This window comes from Ranitomeya imitator, chromosome 1 (assembly GCF_032444005.1).
Source record: "Ranitomeya imitator isolate aRanImi1 chromosome 1, aRanImi1.pri, whole genome shotgun sequence".
Classification (NCBI taxonomy): Eukaryota; Metazoa; Chordata; class Amphibia; order Anura; family Dendrobatidae; genus Ranitomeya; species Ranitomeya imitator.
In genome coordinates this window covers 965,437,667-965,454,944 of record NC_091282.1, presented here as the reverse complement: position 1 = coordinate 965,454,944, position 17,278 = coordinate 965,437,667, and the positions used below count along the sequence as shown (strand labels likewise).

The following is a 17,278-nucleotide window of genomic DNA, read 5'->3' as shown; positions in this document are numbered from 1 at the left end:
CTCTAATACATTATTTGCATTATAGATAATAGACTAGAAATCCAGCAATGGGAATCCTCTGTGTAGAGCATAGGATATCTGTTTGTTCAGAAAGGTAACTTGCAACAATCATTTACGTTTTTAATACTTATTTAATAAATATAGTAAATAAATGACATAAAGATTAGTCGGGCATTCACTGTTTAGTGGTTGGATCGACATCTCTGAAACCTGAAATTCATTAGCTACTCTGTGGCCCAACTCATTGCCAGATACCTATCTAAATGTGTGCAAATTAATGAGAACTTCCTACCATTCGTTTGAGCACATGTGAAATATTACGAAGGCTCAGTGACCTCACTGATGTGTCTGCCTGTGAATCTAACTGTAGAAAAGTTAATCATTCTGCATAGATCGTGTACCTGCGGCCATTGTGACTATAGGTCTATTGCGTATAAGGTACAATTTCAGTAGGTAGGGCTAGAAGAATGCGATGGTCTTAAACTAGGCACTAGGTTCAAGGTTCAATAAGTTCTGTACAGGAGTTGGATTAATTATTATTAATGATATGAAGTAACTATATGCCATCACAATCTAAAATGTTGATTGTGTAATGATAATATCATTAAAAAAATAATTCAACATTGGGGCATTTTTGCACATAACTAAGCTCAATCCTTGTGGACCTTCACCTTTCTTCTGGTTATAGAGTGGTTGATTTTGCCCCCAGTCTGATATGTGTGTACATTTATCTCACTCAGCCTAAAGCTACAATAAACATTACAGATCCCGAAAGTAGACAAACAACATGTGTCTATGGTTTACGGTATATATGAAAATAAGAAAAGATTGACGTATCGTAACAGGATAGTTATATTGTGACTATCAGTTGTCCTATGCTAGACACCACTGCTTTGTTTTACTGTGTGCTGCTTTGTTATTTCCACGACCTTAGCAGAGACGGGACCATTATAGAGCGATAAAGGTTAATGATCTTAATGATAAATGTTTTGTTAAATGTCCTCAGTTCTTATCTAACTCAGACAAAGTTTTTGGTATTTACCGTGCGCAAATATAATGTGCAGTAAACATATAGGGCACAATTCATTCTTGTGTTTGCATTCTTTTGTCTAGATTTTGGTATTGTTTTCATTTGTGCCTTGTTATTCTCTTAATTTGCATCTTTTTAAAGTGTATTTCACGTGTGCTTACTTTTTTAATTTTTTTTGCCATTGTGGACAATATTTAGGGTTTCTATTTATTTTCTACTGATTCAATGCGCAAAAGTGTTGCTCATATGTGCAGTCTCCTCCTAAGTGTGATATTATGAACAGCTGTATTTTTACAGCAAACTTTTCATCATTTTAACAGAACATTCAAAATTTGACTCTGAAAAGATGCACTACGTATGCCATTTTAAAAAAATTTGCAGCAAAAATATCAACGAATATTAAAAAACAAAACAGTGACTTAATTGGAACATTCCGTCTCAGATTACACTATTTACCTGTTAATACAAGGTTAATCTGCAGGTAAATAAAGCTTCATGTAAAAGTTTGTGCACCCCTGGTCAAAATTGCTGCTACTACGAACAGTTAAGCAAGTTGAAGTTGAAATGATCTCTAAATGGCCTAAAGTTTAAGATAACACACTACCTATATTTTCGGGGGAAAAATATAACTATATTGTCATTTTTTTTTTCCATTTTAAAAAATACAAAAAAGGAAATGGGCCAATGCAAAAGTTTCGAAGCCCTTGGAGATTTGTGTGCTCAGATAACTTTAACCAAAGTTTCAGACGTTAATAAGCCTGTTAGAGTTATTGCTTGTTCTCTATCATCATTAGGAAAAGCCAAGTGATGCCAATTTCCCAGCTTTATAAAAATCCATCCTTTTCTGACCATGTGCTTAAAAATAGCAGCCATGGGTTCTTCTAAGCAGCTGCCTACAACTCTTTAAAAGATAATGGTGGAGGCCCACAAAGCAGGAGAAGACTATAAGAAGATAGCAAAGCATTTTCAAGTTCTCCTTTCCACAGTTCAAAATGTAATTTAGAAATAGCAGTTAACAGGAACAGTGGAGGTCAAGATAAGGTCTGGAAGACCAAGCGACATTTCAGTGAGAACTTCTCATAGGATTGCTAGAGAGGCAAATCAGAACCCCCACTTGACTGCAAAAGATCTTCTGAAAGACTTAACAGATTCTGGATGAGTCATCAGAAGAAAATTTCTCCTACTTGCTTACCATAAAACTCAGCATCAGAAGTATGCAAAAGAATATCTAAACAAACCTGATATATTTTGGAAACAAGTCCTGTGAAATTATGAGGTTAAAATAGAAGTCTTTCACCACAATTATCAAAGGTATGAGTGGAGAAAAAAGGGCATAGAGTTTCAGGAAAAGAACATCTCACCAACTATAAGTATAGGGTGGATCAATCATGATGTTGCAGCCAATGGCACAAGGAACATTTCACTGATTGAGAGAAGAATGGATTCAATGAAATTTAAACAAATTCTTGATGCAAACATAACACCATCTGTAAGAAAAAGCTGAATTTGAAAAGAGGATGGCTTCTACAAATGGATAATCATCCTAAACACATGTCAAAATCCACAATTTACTACCTGAAAAAGCACAAGCTGAAGGTTTTACAATGGCCCTCTCATTCCCTTGATCTGAACATCATTGAAAATCTGTGACTAGACCTCAAAATAGCAGTGCATGCAAGACAACCAGGGAATCTCACGGAACTGGAATAGTATTCCAAGGAAGACTGGGTGAAAATCCATCAAAAAAGATTCTTGTCTGGCTGTGATATTTTCAAAAGGGGTGCTACTAAGTACTAGCAGTGCGGGGTGTCCAAACTTTTGCGTCTGCCCATTTTCATTTTATAATTATTAAAATGTAAAATACGAAGGAAATGTGTCATGTATAACTTTACTTAACTGGTGACAGAAACTAATTTTGGCCAGGGGTGCCCAAACTTTTACATGTCACTGTAGAATTACAAAGGCAGCACCCCCATAGGCAGACCCTCTAGTTTAAGGCAGCAAAGCTGTCCTGTCATCTTACTAAGAATGCAGCTATTGGGAGAAAGTGAACTTTACTGCTCCCAGGAACCACCGGCTTTCAGACATAGAAGAGATGCCCATGCCCAGAGCGACTTCAGTCCCTTCTCACAGTAGTGCGAGTGGCAGCTGTAGGCACACCCCAGGACTCGAATGACAGCCAACTGATCACTGATACACTGGGCATAATTACAGCATCTGTTCACAGTATAGTATGACTGTAGGCACTCCATGCTTATCCCCTTTGCTGATACCTTTGATTGGTAGCTGGATCTTCAATGTATCAGTGCAGAGCTAGGTTTCATTCAAGTCCCGGACAATGATTGTAACCAATAGATGTATAAATAACCATTCCCACTAAAATTACAATAAAATTAGTAATAATACTAGTTCTAATGCAAAGGCATCAGCTATTCCAAAACCCCTGCTGAGTACAGACCACAATGGAATGAGTTTAGGATGAGATGGCTTCCTCCCTCTCCCCTGCTTGCTCTCTCCCACATCACATTGTACATTCATGTCTAGCGCTTAAATCTCTTCACGCTGTGGCCATTTTCCGTTTTTTTTTCTTTGCATTTTTTCCTCCTCTTTTACCAAGAGGCATACATTTTTTATTTTAATATAGAGGACTTGTTTTCTTCCATAACGAATTGTACTTTTGAATGACACCATTTATTCAACCACTTGGTATACTGGAAAACTGGAAAAAAATTACAAGTGCTTTGAAATTGCAAAAAAAGTGCTATTTCATTATATGGTAAAACTGACCAGGCAATAGGATTCTCCAGGTCGGTACAATTATGCAAATACCAAACATATATGTTATTTTTATTATTGTTTTTTATTTAAGTTGCGAAAAATAATTCAGAAACTGGAAAGAAAACATTTTGCTTTTTGTCGCCATTTTCTGAGATCTGCAAGTTTTCCATTTATCGGGATATAAGGCTCTGTTAGAGCTTATTTTTTGTACCCAGAGCTGATGTGTTTTTTTATACCATTTGGGGGTAGATATAATGATAAACGCCTCTTTTAGCATTCTATTGCAATGTTTTAGCTGTCCCCCAAAAAATGTAATTCTGGCGTTTTTTTATTTTTTTTGTCCCGGATTAGTTTATTTTATATATTTAATAGAGTTTTACAAATGCAGCTATACCAAATATGTGTATTTTTTTTGCTGTTTTACTGAGTCAAAAGAGGGGTGATTTGAACTTTTGTGTTTTTTTTATTTTTTTTATATTTTTTAAAACTTGATGTAATAGTTCCCTTGGGGGATTTGAAGCTGCTATTGTCCGATAGCTTGTGCTATGTATAGCTAAAATCCAGTGAACGCCAGCCATGGGAGGGCTTTTACAGAAGAATTGTAACTACAGGCACAGGAGTCTTCAGCAGACCCTCAGCTGTCATGACAACACATCAGCTCGCCGTGATCACATCACGGAGGCAACAACGGGATCGTTGAACGATGCGCACCCCTGCCATCAAACAACAATAAGCATTACAAGCATACTGTATATGAATCTATTGGACACATTCCTCATGAGGATGGAATTGCAGCATGCAAAAATTTCCTTCAAAAGAACAATCTAGCCACAGAACCAACACTGCAATTTATCAGGTTTGTGCTCCATCACAACTATTTTTTTTTTGGGAACGATTTATACCAACAGTGTATGGGCAGCGCCATGGGAAGCAAAATGACCCCACAATATGCTAACTTATTTATGGCGCAATAGGAGGAAGAATTTTTGTCATCTTGCTCTGTTAAACCTCTTGCATACTTCTGCTATATTGATGATCTGCTCATAATATGGACTGGCTCAAAAGATGATCTACTCACCTTCCACAATAACTTCAACAAGTGCCACCCAACCATCAATCTCACCCTCAACGTTTCAAAGACCCAAATACATTTTCTCGACATGACCATATACATCAAGGACAAGACCATACAAACATAAATTTACCATAAGCCCACAGGACATCCAGCTTATCTTAGATGGAAGAGCTTTCATCCAAGACACACAAAAATTCCATCATCTACATTCAAGTTCTGAGAAAATCCGATAAAATAATGTACACAAGAACAAAGTATAAAAAATACAAATTTTATTAAAGAAAAAACACAAAAAACAGTAACATACAAAACAACAAAATACTAAACCTGGTAGGTGTCACAGAGTGGGAAACCAAAAACGGCGCAGGAACCCACCATACTCAATAAAGAGGCACTTCACAGAAAACTAAATGGACCAAAATGGTGCACATGGTAGGTCTGTAAGCATGATATCAAGAAGAAGGCTGATTGCCGAAACGTGCGTAGGGGCACTTGCGTAGGGGCAGGCGTCGGCACCCACCGGAGGTATCTACTTACAGATTGATATAGGTAACTGCTCTTGGAGGTTCTCTATGATTAGTGATTCTTTTTGATATCATGCTTACAGACCTACCATGTGCACCATTTTGGTCCATTTAGTTTTCTGTGAAGTGCCTCTTTATTGAGTATGGTGGGTTCCTGCGCCGTTTTTGGTTTCCCACTCTGTGACACCTACCAGGTTTAGTATTTTGTTGTTTTGTATGTTACTGTTTTTTGTGTTTTTTCTTTAATAAAATTTGTATTTTTTATACTTTGTTCTTGTGTACATTTTTTTACCGGATTTTCATATTTTTCTGTACTGAACAGTTATTGTGTCCATCTAATGGGTAAAATAGGATTAGAACTAGGTTATTATCATGGTTTAATTAGATCTTTATTTGGTATGTGTATACCCCTATTTTTATTGACCCGATTCCTTCTGTTTTCATTCAAGCTCTGAGGTATATTCGGATCTGTTCAGACAGTAAAGACAGGGAACTACAGCTGTGATCACTGAGGAATACATTCCTACAACAAGGATACCATCCACTGGTAATAGATGAGCAGATCCACAGGGCTACAAGGATCCCAAGAAACAGCATCCTGGATTACAAACTGAGAGAGGATAACAGGGTACCTCTTGTGGTCACATACAACCCCCACATGAACATCCTAAGGAAAATTGGTGCTGATCTCCAACCCATATTCCATAGAGATCACAAATTGAAAGACATATTCCCAGAACTACCACTTATCTCCTACAAAAAGCCCTCTAACTTAAGGAATCTGCTTGTCCGAAATATCCTATCATCACCATCAGTGATTAGCACATTCCTTGAAACATTAAAAAATGAAAAACTTGTACTCACATATTACCAACAAATATAGTCTGTGTACCGAACACAAATCAGGACTATAAGGTCACAGGTTCCTTTTCTTGTACATCCTCCAATGTGGTGTACATGATACAATGTATGAGGTGCCCTGGAAGTATTTATATTGGGGAAACCAGGCAAAAACTACAAACTAGGATGAATCTACACAGACACAATCAGGAATTAAATGGACACACAGGTGGGAAAACATTTCTCTGGACAGATTTAAAAGGCTTAATACTAAAAGGTCATTTTAAGGATGACAGGGAAAGAAAGATTTGGGAAGTCAAACTAATGAAGATGTTCAATTCTCTGACAGGAGGACTCAATTTAACACCTGGATTTATGAGTCACTACATGGATACAATTCACACCTCCACCAGACTGACTCCAGATAACTAAGCACATTATTCCCACTGCCTCTCCTTTTGTAAGTAAAGGTACCTTCACACATAACGATATCGTTAACGATATCGTTGCTTTTGGTGACGTTGCAACGATATTGTTAAGGAAATCGCTATGTGTGACAGCGACCAACGATCAGGCCCCTGCTGGGAGATCGTTGGTCGCTGAACAAAGTCCAGAACTTTATTTTGTCGCTGGATCTCCCGTGGACATCGCTGGATCGGCGTGTGTGACACCGATCCAGCGATGTCTTCACTGGTAACCAGGGTAAACATCGGGTAACTAAGCGCAGGGCCGCGCTTAGTAACCCGATGTTTACCCTGGTTACCATCCTAAAAGTAAAAAAAACAAACACTACATACTTACCTACCGCTGTCTGTCCCCGGCGCTGTGCTCTGCACTCCTCCTGTACTGGCTGTGAGCGTCGGTCAGCCGGAAAGCAGAGCGGTGACGTCACTGCTCTGCTTTCCGGCTGACCGACGCTCACAGCCAGTACAGGAGGAGTGCAGAGAAGCAGAGCGCCGGGGACAGACAGCAGTAGGTAAGTATGTACTGTTTGTTTTTTTTACTTTTAGGATGGTAACCAGGGTAAACATCGGGTTACTAAGCGCGGCCCTGCGCTTAGTTACCCGATGTTTACCCTGGTTACCGGCATCGTTGGTCGCTGGAGAGCGGTCTGTGTGACAGCTCTCCAGCGACCAAACAGCAACGCTCCAGCGATCCGGATCGTTGTCGGTATCGCTGCAGCGTCGCTTAATGTGAAGGGGCCTTAAATGCCTAATTGGTTGGTTCCACCAACATTTTGTGATAGTCCTGAGCCCGCTGTTCCTTCATATCACCGAATACCCCCCTCTTATCAGCCTGGGGACCTCAAAATTCCCTCCCTCTTTTGATGCCGCCAGATTCCTGCAGCATCGACCCTAGGACCCCGCTCCACCGCAGCAGCCCCCACTACAGCACAGCAGGCCCCAATCTCCACAGTAAGCTACATTCGAATTATAAGAAGCAATATCCTTTTCCCTCCCCCAAAAAAAGTACATTTCATAATCTGAAAAATACGACAATTTATTTATGAGGCAGGATAAATAAAAAATGCAGTGTTGCAGTTGTTTTTACTATTTTTTTTGTGACACAGTACGGGATGAATAATGATATACTATGTTTCATTGTTGATGCAGCGGTACCATATTTGTAACTTTTTTTTAGTTACTTTTATTTTTTTCTAGATTAAAACTTTTTTTCATTGAGAAAGCTACTGGAATTTTAGGCACAGTGTTTTTACCTCTTTTTTTTAACACTTAATAATATTTTTCTACTTTTTTGTTTTAAAATGTTTATTAATTCCCACAAGGGATATTTATCATGCATCTCATGATTGCATTAGTAACACACAACACTCCCTTACCTCACAGTCAGTACTTGACTGACAGTTGCCCTATCAGGCCATGCTCCATGTGGGATTTTATTGGTTGTGATTCATGGCTGACTCGGAGGCCTTTATAAGGCCTCCTGTTGCCATAGGAACCCATTGGCACCCACAATCAAACTGGGCTGACAGAGTGATAGCTTTTCCTCAGTCACGTCAAACTTCTGATCTGCTGCCGTCACTCTTGTACATTAAATGGAGCTAATTGCTTGTAAAAGCAATCAACTTTGTAATGTACCATAGATGAAGCACAATGATAAGAAAAACCCCTTTCAATGTGCCATTCCCTTTTTTCACTGATTCTCATTTTTTTTACCATATATTCAAGCTTTTAATAAACATGGCTGCAAATGACAAAAGAAAACAACATGATAAACATTTGGACCACTTCTAAATGATTTTTATTACTGATAAAAAGAAGAGTGAAAATGGCCAAGTGTGTCCTTAAGAATGCCACTAGTTACTACTACTACTAACTACTACTACTACTGTCCATGTTTTTGTAGGCTATAAATCTAAAAAGTCATAATAGAATGCAACTATTGTATACAGTGCATAAGCCATATTATTCAAATCACCTGGCTAATGTTGTGTACACACCCCACACCCCATCTCTTGCTGCCAAAGCAGCATTGACCCGTCAAGTTATGAACACCAAAGTAATTCTGAGGGTGCCTATCAATATCGGGAACCAAAAAAATTTGCAGATTCTATAATTCTTGTAAATTATTAAATGGAGTTTCCAACGAATACCACGAATGCTTATTTGGATTAAGATTTGGAGAATTTAGAGGCCTGATTCAGATTGTGAAGTTCTTGTCATGTTCCCTAAACCATACTTTAAACAATTTTGATGTGTGGTTGCTGCAATTTGCTGCCGAAAGAGGTCACTGCCAGAAAGGAATGCCACTGCCATGAAGGGATATACATTGTCTGAAATTATATTTAGGTAGCTGTTACATGTCAAAAGTAACATCCTCCCAAATGTCTGGACCCAATGTTTCATAGCAAAACATTGCCCAAAGTATCATACTGCCTCAGCCAACACTGCCTACTCTTTGTAGTGTTTACTTCTATAATCTCTTTCCCAGACTCTCACATCCCTCTGTCCTCGAGATGTAAAAAAATCCAAAATTAATTGATCAAACTGGGCAATTTTCTGCCATTGCTCTATGTTGCACTTCTCATACTTATAAGCTCATTTTAGGATCTTTTGGTGTTGCCCTGGGGTCAACATGTACAATATTCAGTCTTGCAAAGTATTTTTAATGATTTCTATTATAAATGATGTGAAGGTGGGGAAGAACTTGTGCACCCCCTCTGAAGACCCCTGTGTTTTAATGTTATGCAAAATGGATTTTATTGCATGTTTTATCCTCCTGGATGTTGCAGTTCCTGTTAGTCAGGGGTAACAGGGTTAACGGTAGGACTGACTTATTGTTGGGGAGCAGTAACAGGGACCTCTTTCTTTAGTTAGTTGTTAATGGGCGAGTTACACCTTCAAAGAAAGGTTAGCAATCATCACCGAGTGTATGCAAGACAGCCAAGCAGCTTTGGACTTGGATATGAACGCCAGGGCCCAATTTTTGATAGCTACATGCATATTTGACTATACACTCATTCACAAATTTCTATAGCAATAAACTGGGTGGATTGTTAAATGAATAAAATTTGTCTTTTTCAGTATATAGGGAATCAAGTATTTTGTACCAAGTACTGCTCATCCAAGAAAATGGTGGCCCACTCCTGCATGGAGCCCACCAGAGGTTCCTCCTGTTCTCCTGTGGGCCTGTTCGCGACTTCAGCCAAGGCAATTAAAGGGAGAATGTCTGAGCAAAAATTCAACAGTAGCGGCAGTTCCCCATAGCAGGCAAGTCTGGGGCACTTAAGTACTGGAAAAGCTAAATGAAGCAGTCACGTTTGCAGACCTGGAGACCAGCTGTGAAGGAGAAAGGCAGAGTCAGCCAGGCTGGGGAATGTCAATATGGTAGCAGCTAATGAGAGCTCCCTTACAGTGTTTCACAAGAGTACAGTGGCCACAGTGAAACACATTGACCTGTGGGGCTCTAGAGTGTATTTTGGATGCAGTAGTCACAGCAAAACACATTGACTCATGTGGCCCTGAGCCAGGAAAATTTTGTACTGCTGTTCACCTGCAACGTTCACCACAAGTATTGTGCCATCTTCCATGACCACCAAGAATTGTCTGGTTTCCTCATCTGGTGTTTAAAAGGATCCTACGTTGCGAAAATTGTGGCAGAGCTGAACTGAAAATTGTGCACAGCAGTAATACAGCCATACACCCAGTCAGGACCCCCATTTTCATGTAGTACGAGTACCTCACCCATGGCTACCACCCCGTGCCACGTTACAAATTACATTAACTTTTTTTTAGTAATTTGTACTAAAATATCTCTTTTTTGCAACAGAATCCAACAGGCTAGTTTTCCCTCCAACATGTATCAATGAGCCATGGCAGCCCATGACCCTTTTGCTAGTGCAAGTGATATCTCTCTCTGGACCAATTTGCTAGATACTAATCACTGCATATTTGGAATGTTCTGCAATATCTGCCACTTTAAAGATGCTCTGACTCTAGCTATTCTAGAAATATAATTTGGCCCATGTTAAAGTTTCCCTCATATGTACACTTGCACATTTTTATTGTTTCAACCCATCAATTTCAAAGTTTGACTTTCTACCTAAGATATCTTCAACGTTTTCGCAGTTGCCATTGTTACAACATAACATTAACGTCGGCCTTTGTTTAGTTTCACCTGCAGTCCCATAGGAAATCTCAGATCTCCACAACTGATGATGATATGAGCAGGATCTATTCTAGGTTTTCTGCTGCATGAGGCCAAAAGTAAAATAGAGTGCAATAAAAGCCTGAAGTGAACTAACACAATTCTGTTATTGTTTTTTTGGGTTTTGTTTTTACAGTATTCATTGTAAGGTAAAAATAACCTGTGAAAATAGTTTCCTGGGTCAGTGTGATCACAGCAATACAAAATTTTCATAGATTTTTTTTGTAAAAAAAAACCTAATTGGTTTGTGTTGCCATTTTTGAGGCCTGTATCATTTTTATTTTTTCATCAATGGATGTCAAAGTTACACTTTTCGAGCAAGCCTGACAGCTGTTAATAGGGCTTCCATGGAAAGATGGCATTCTCACTTTAACACTTGTACATGATTATGAACTTGTACAGTTGTACAGTGTCTCGTGGACAGGGGTTTTGTAGTCAGCTGGTGACCGGTAGAGCAAGATGGGTGCAAGAAGAGGGACAATGTAAAGGAGCAAACAGGTGGTCAAAATGCAAGCCAGAAAACAGAACTTACAAAGTATCACAACAGCAGAAATGGATCAGGGTTATCAGGCTTAGTGTAACTAAATAACTGAAGCCAGAGGCTGTCTGCTGGGGTTTACATAGAAGGGAGACATGTCCTTTACTCCCAGAATACAGCTAATTACATTACCACTTCACATTGGTGAATTGGGAAGGGACAACTAGTTTCAGCTATCTTAAAGCTAAACTTCCACAAGCTGCCATCTTCCAGCAATAACTGAGGTCTTAGTGAGACACCTCCCAGTGACCAGGATGGAGCTTGCACTATATTCAGACAAAGATGTGACAATGGAGCTGCAGGAGAGCTTGCTGTTTGTGCTATAAGTTGTTAAATACCATATATACTTGAGTATAAGCCGAACCAAGTATAAGCCAAGGCACCTAATTTTGCCACGAAAAAGTAAGTAAACTTATTGTCTCGTGTATAAGCTGGGTATGCATTGTCCCCTCATCCCTATCCTGGTATGCTGGGCTCCCCCATCCCTGTCATTGTATGCATGGCTCCCTCATCCCTGTAATTGTATTCATGGATCCCCCATCCCTGTCATTGTATGCATAGCGCCCCCGTCGCTGTCCTGGTATGCATGACCCCCCCATCATTGTCCTGATATGCATTGCTCCCACATCGATGTCCTGGTATGCATGGCTCCCCCATCCCTGTCATTGTATTCATGGCTCACCAGTCCCTATCCTTGTATGCATGGCTCCCCCATCGCTGTCCTGGAATGCATGGCTCACCTGTACTTGTCATTGTAAGCATGGCTCCCCCGTCGCTGTCCTGGTATGCATGGCTCCCCATCCCAGTCATTGTATGCATGGCTCACCCATCCCTATTCTTGAATGCATGGCTTCCCCATCCCTGTTCATGTATGCATGGCTCCCCTGTTCCTGTCCTGGTATGCGTGGCTCCCCTGTCGCTGTCCTGGTATGCATGGCTCCCCCGTCATTCTCCTGGTGTGCATGTGAGTCACCCACAGGGCAGTGTGGTACTCGGTACCGGGTCCGGTCGCAAGGGGGATGTCACGGTAGCTGCGACCCGGTCCGTGGCCCTGGACCTCAACGTTAAAAATTAAAATGTTCAAAGTTTGTCGTGACGCCACCTGTGGGGTTCGGCCAGTAGTGGGGACCAATGCTGCATTAAAGGGCTCCCCTGGGGATGTTGCGGGAGCACGGGTGTTACACTTCTCATAGGTGAAGCAGGGTCCCCAGGGGTCCTATTGTGTAAGGCGTGGATACTATGTGCCGGTGAATAAATGGAGGAGACAAGTTGTAAGTCTTTACATGATTTACTGCAGATGGTAGGCCACACTCCAGGGCACCGGCAACAGGTACATTAGGAGTCCAGGAAGTCCAGAGACAATTGGAATCCCCTGGGCAGGTCAGGTTGGGGGCCTTCCACTCTGCGCTTGCTGTGTCTGAGGTACCTACCTGTATGGTAGGCAGCTTGGGCCGTCCTTTCTGGGGGTATCCGCATGGTGACTCCAGGCTCCAGGGTGCTGCTGTACCACAGGTGCAAATGGTCAATGTCCTTGTAATCCTATGCCCTCCGGTTCTGCTCTGTGTCTTAGTACTCCACAAAAGCCTTGGGTTCCCGGTACCCGGTTTCTGTGCACTGACTCCCTGGAGACCTAATCTTAGCCTCCTGGAGTCCTGTATCTCCACTGTGCTTTTTCCCTGTCTGTCCTCGCTCACAGACTATCTGTACAGACTAAACTAACTTCTCCTCCAAACAAGGATCTTTATTGAGGGAAGCTGCCCTAAAACAGGGTTTTAAGCTCCCTTTCCTGGCCTGGATCTGGAAGGTGTTGTGTGTGATAACCTGCCAAAGGGAATCTCACTTGTCTCCAGGCATGGCTACTGGGGTGCCACATGTGAGGAAAATGTATATAATAAGTTTAGGTTTTCTGCCAGCTTTTATAGGTTGAACGTTGACCCCCCTTTACTTCAGGGTTTAGCTTTTCTTTTCAATGGGTGTAGAAGAGCTTTTATTGCTTCATGCTAGCCCATGCTGTGGGCTAAAACCCCCCTTCTCTGTGTTCCTGTTCTGAGATGTGTATGTGCGGCTCCCAAACCCTTCATGCCCCGCCCAAAATAATTTTTACGATTGCTGATGTTGGCTCAAGCCTTCCTCCAGCAGTAACTGGTCTGATTTCCTTCTTTTAAGGCAAGAAGTCCTTTGTTCCATTATAGTGAGATATTGGGCCAACGGTTTATCCTAGGAAAATAATACCAGTTTGTGAATCTCCATCGATGCATCTATCAGCCACGGTAAGCGCGGGCTTCTAGTTCCAACAGAGACAGAGTATGGATTTCTCTGGAACTATGCATCCCATCAAGCCCAAATTTGGTCTCATTAGAATGCCAATGTTAATACAAGATGAATGCTGGGTGTGTTATGATTCTGACATGTTCTGTAGCAAAGATACAGGCATTAGACAAACTTGTGTTACATTTAGTAAGACTGAAGAGATAGGAGGGTCTGAGGAAGCCATCCCTGTTAGTGATGTCACGAGGCTGTGGTTATTTAAGTGACTCCACTTTACCCAGCCTTCAGAGTCTGTCTGAGTCTGACTTGAGGAGCCCTCACTGCCAGTCCTGATGCATTGGGACATTTGGGAGCTCCGCCCACTAGCCTGGTTTTGCCTGAAATGAACTGAGAACATGTGAGTTTTACCTATTCTCATTTAATCCCTTTATTTTATAATTACTTTGTACACATTTTCAATTGTCTCATATTGTAACATCTTCATATAACTTTTTATAAACCCTGCCTTAAATCTTTTATGGAGTATAATATTTAAAATTCTAGATTCGTTCTTCTGCTCTAAAACGTACCCTAAGTCTTCTGAAGGGAATTACGCTACTGTTTTGGGTTAGCTTCGGACCCGTTTAAATGAAGCTGGTGGCAGCATACCGTGTGCTGTGCCTTTGGGAGTCGTTGTAGTGACTGCAGAGTTGATAATTATTGTTCCTGCCTGAATGGGAGTAGTTATATCGCGTCACTGCAGCTTGCCTAATAGCCAGTACATAGCAGGCAGACTTTCTCGCGACTAATTACCCTAGGTGCAGTACCTAATCTGACCTGAGGGTAAGGGGGCGCCAGAGAGCTGCAAGTTCAAGCAGAACTGTAAAGTGGGATATACATAAATCCCTGCAATTCGTGGTATATTGAAGAGCAGTGGGATAACTAGAATAAGCCCCTGCTGTAAACTAAGAGGTTCATAGACTTGTGTGTGTTTTTCTCAGCACATTGTAACAGTGGAGGGATAACTAAGATAAGCCCCCTGCACATGTGATAGCCATCTGTTGGCCTAAAGTCACCCTGATCCGTGACGTGGGGGTGACGGTCACGGTGTGAATCGTGACACCACACATGGCTTCCCCATCCCTGTCATTGTATGCATGGTTCACCCATCCCTATCCTTGTATGCATAGCTCCCCCATCCCTGTCCATGTATGCATGGCTCCCCTGTCCCTGTCCTGGTATATGCAGCTCCCCTGTCACTGTCCTGGTATGCATGGCTCCCCAGTCCCTGTCCTGATGTGCATGGCTCCCCCATCACTGTCCTGGTATGCATGGCTCCCCCATCCCTGTCATTGTACGCATGGCTCCTCCGTCACTGACTTGGTATGCATGGCTCCCTCGTTGCTGTGCTGATATGCATGGCTTCCCCTATCCTTGTATGTATGGCTCCTGTTAAAAAAAGACAAAAAAAATCCTACTTACCTGCCGGCATGCCCTCGCTGGCACTGCATCTCGTTCCGGCACCTGCAGCTCTTTCAGCCAAGGGATCACGTGGGCCCGCTCATTAAGGTAATGAATATGCACTCCACGCCTATGGGACTGGAGAGGTGTGCATATTCATTACCTTAATGAGCAGGGCCACGTGATCGCTTGGCAGGAAGAGATGCTGGCACCGGAACGAGCTAGATGCAGTGCCAGCGAGGGCGTGCAGGGAGGTAGGATGTGTGCTTGAAGCCGGCGACTGCGTGTGTCACTGTGCCCTATTACAGCAGCGGCACAGACTTTAGCCACAGCTCCTACCTCTGTGACCCGCTGTGTTCACTCATGCTATTTTTATTCAATACTGCAGTATTGCAGTATGCAAGGACAAATCATGGTTGAGTGCATTAATTAATAGCAATATCAGGTTAGCCCCTGTCATATACACTTCTATTGCATGAATCTGCAACTCGCAGTATGTCCTCAATAACGGTAAGAAGATAATTGGAATTTTTGTTAATAGCCATCATCAGGCTTCGGACAATATTGGAACTGTAGCAGAGGTGTAGCTAGGGTTTTGGTTCAGGGGGAGCGAAGCTTCTGAGTGGGCCCCTAACCAGTGGGCCCCTAACTGAGTGGGCACCTAACCAGTTAACCTTGATTACCACTCGGTGACGCACCCTAATAGTGGAGGAGAAACTCAGCAGATGACCGCGCTGTTACTGAAGATAATCTCTATATAAAGACCAATATTGATATTACCGCCATATGGTCAGTGGTAGAAACCAGTCCTACAGAACATATAAGAGATCACAGCACATTTACAGATGGTGACTTACTGCTGACGTTCTTTCTGATGGAGTTGTTTACTTTTCCGGTCTTTTCCATCTGGTTCAGACCCTCACAACTTCTTCCACCCAGGACTCATCTGCAGAGAATACAAAAGAGACACATTTCACTTCTCATGTTTTCAGCACGTCACCATCTTTTCCCAACCTGCACAAACTCCTCATCCTACTGGTACCTTATTGCTGCTGCCATATGTGTCCCTATTACTGCACCTGCTCTATGGTTCTCTGTGCCTCAAAATTCTAAAGCAGCCCTGTATAATATAGTAATGCCGGGTGCAAGTGCCCTAGAAAACAGCGCCCACATTTTGCTCCCTAGAAAGTAATATTGCCCTCTGTGCCCCTTTGATAGTCACAGTAACCTGAGTTCCCCTATAACAATAAGAGCCCATTTTACATTTAACAATGTCCCGAGTCTCCCCCTGTCCAGCTCCCCTATACACAGCATCATGCTCTCTTATACATAACATGATGCCTCCTCACTGTAATGTACCCCTACACAGTATTCTGACCCCTTAGTAGCCCCCAAACTGCTTGATGGCCCCAACACTGTGTGATGGCCCCTTCACTGTAATCCCCACATTGTATGATGGCCCCCTAGATATTCTCCATAAAATGTAATGAGCCAAATAGTCCTCAATAAAGTATAATACATTCCCCATAGGCCTGTAAAGTATAATGCATTCCCAATAGGCCAGCATAGTATAGTGCACTCCCCATAGGCCAGTATAGTATAGTGCACTCTCCATAGGCCAGTACAGTATAATGCAACCCTATAGGCCTGTACAGTATAATGCACTCCCCAAGGCAGCCAGTGCAGTATATGCACCCCCATATGCCTGTATAGTAGAATACATTCCCTATAGGCCTGTATAGAATAATGCACTACCCATAGGCCAGTACAGTATAATGCACTCCCCATAGGGCAGTACAGTATAATGCACCCCCATAGGCTTGTATAGTATTATACATTCCCCATAGGCCTGTATAGTTTAATGCACTCCCCATAGGCCTGTACAGTATGATGCACTCCCAATAGACAGCCAGTACAATATAATGCACCCCCATCAGGCATTCTGTATAGTATAATGCACCACCATTTGGAAGTCTGTATAGTATATTGCACCCCTATTAGGTAGCCAGTACAGTATAATGCACCCATATTATGCAGCCAGTACAATATTATGCACCCCCATTATGCAGTCTGTACAGTGTAATGCACCCCCATTAGGCAGCCTATGTAGTATAATG

The 17,278-nt window shown here is 41.8% G+C and overlaps 1 protein-coding gene across 3 annotated transcripts in view; it reads left to right on the top strand.

Moving 5' to 3' along the window:
- Positions 1-17,278, top strand: part of UGT8 (UDP glycosyltransferase 8) — a 194,231-nt gene that overhangs the window by 512 nt on the left and 176,441 nt on the right. The window contains exon 2 of one of the 3 annotated variants that reach the window (XM_069743766.1): positions 26-94. The exons of the other annotated variants lie outside the window; for them this stretch is intronic. The gene's annotated coding sequence lies outside the window, so the exon portion shown is untranslated. The remainder of the gene's footprint in view (positions 1-25; positions 95-17,278) is intronic. 3 annotated transcript variants of the gene reach the window in all.